Here is a 1,926-nt window from a genome sequence, read left to right as displayed (position 1 = left end):
GATAATGGTGACAAATGTTTTCCTTTTCTGTGAAAGTCCTGGGTGTCAGGGATGAAGACCTATATCCTGTATAATCAATGTGATCAATGTTTTATGTTCCATAATAGTAAATAAAATAAATGGTCAATACATGAATAAAACAAAAAAATAAAATAACTACTGAATGCAATATGGAGTCAACTTATGTATATAAATATAAATCATATATGTAAATTGTACATGAACAGGATGTTTTCTAGTGGTGGGGATCTGTTTTAGGCATGAGGAACAGACCTGAATTTCTTGACTTCAAGGAGGCCAGCTTCCCATTCCCACACAGTGCAACAGAGTTACCAAGACCATGAGTTTCAATCCCAGCCCTGGCAGAAAAATGGCACCTTTGCAGTATGTGAGGCCCAATTCTTATGTATTTTATTATGCCTAAATTTTATGAATGTGATTGTTTAAATGTTTAATAAAGAATTTACTAAAATCGGTCAGTATCCTATAATATAATTGTGTATAATTTTATCCTAGAATCATTCAAGAACTGCCCATTCAATCATGACATACATCACATTCCATTGGTATTATATGGATAGGATGAGTTCCTTAGGATCTCCTGCCATTTGGAGGTGGCAGGACCAGGATTCCAACTGTGGGCTCCAACTCCCACCACTTCAACTTGGGGATAGGGTACTCACCGTTCTGTCCAAGAATATCAGCAAGACCAATGATTAGGCAGGCACCAGTGGCTCTCAGCAGTCCTCCTTGATACTTACAAGGCTGTGATGGGAGGATCATGGTCAAAGTCATCCTAGGCAGGAAAGTCCTTGAGACCTCTCTCCAACTTCAGTTCCAACAAAGCCAGAAGCCCAGGGCTCCAGTGTGGAAGGCGAGCCTTGAGCAAAAGCAGCTCACAGACTGTTCCCAGATCCTGAGTTCAAGGTCCGGCTCTGGTAACAAACAGACATACACAACAATCTGTGCAGCCATCCAGCTAAAGAAGGTCATCCTCTTTTCTCCAACTAAATTGGTCCCTGAGAAAAGGGCTGGGGGAGCTGCTGTCTTCTTGACTCCACCCATGCTGCTTGCATCACAGAATTCTAGCCACACCCCCATTATTTCATGGTTCTTTCTAACCAATGGGATACAAGAATGGTGGCCACGCCCACATTCCATGCTGCCCAGTAGCACCTGGATTCCCTCTGTTAGTTTCCAATACTACCAGCAATTGAGGAAGGTAGAGGTGGCTGAGTGGTGAGGAAGAGACTCAAGCGACTTTGGAGTATAGTAAGAAATGGAGATGCCAGCCCACACCCCGGCTCCCTCCCCCCTTCCCAAGGTGCAGGATTTCAAACCTCAGGTAATGGTGCACTGCCAGCCCACCTAAAGCCCTGACCTGGTCCCTGGCCCTGGTTCTCTGCTCTTGGCCCATCTGTTTCCTGGGTCAGACACTCCTCTGGGGGCACCATGACCCCCTGCTTATTTCCTCACCCTGGCTCTGAAAAGCCACCTTTCTGTCTTGGGCATTTCTGAAACAGAGACTCAATATATGCTCTGGTTGGTCTGGATTGAGGTCCTCCTATCTGGGACAGGTATGCTCCACCAGGCTTGGTCCTCTGTAGTTGGGATGGTAGACATGTAGCGCCATGCTCAGTCATCGATTTAGATGGATTATCCCAAACTTTTAGTCCACAGCAGCCGATTCTTGACCACAGGTGAAGCTCTGGGTAGGGCCACAACCATCAGACCTCATTCTCCTCACAGGACAGTTTTGAGGAAACAAGGGATTTATACAGAGGGAATCTCTTGAGCATGGCTTGGCATGGAGGGAGTGGCCTTTAGAGAAGGTTCTCGGCAATTCTGTGAGCAAATGACAGGAAGATACCAGCAAAGGGCTCAGGTGGGGTCAGTTATTAATCATGCAACAGGTGGGGATTTTGA

This window comes from Dipodomys spectabilis, unplaced genomic scaffold (assembly GCF_019054845.1).
Source record: "Dipodomys spectabilis isolate Male_0828 unplaced genomic scaffold, ASM1905484v1 ptg000472l, whole genome shotgun sequence".
NCBI classification, from domain to species: Eukaryota; Metazoa; Chordata; class Mammalia; order Rodentia; family Heteromyidae; genus Dipodomys; species Dipodomys spectabilis.
Note: the sequence above shows the minus strand (reverse complement) of the source record.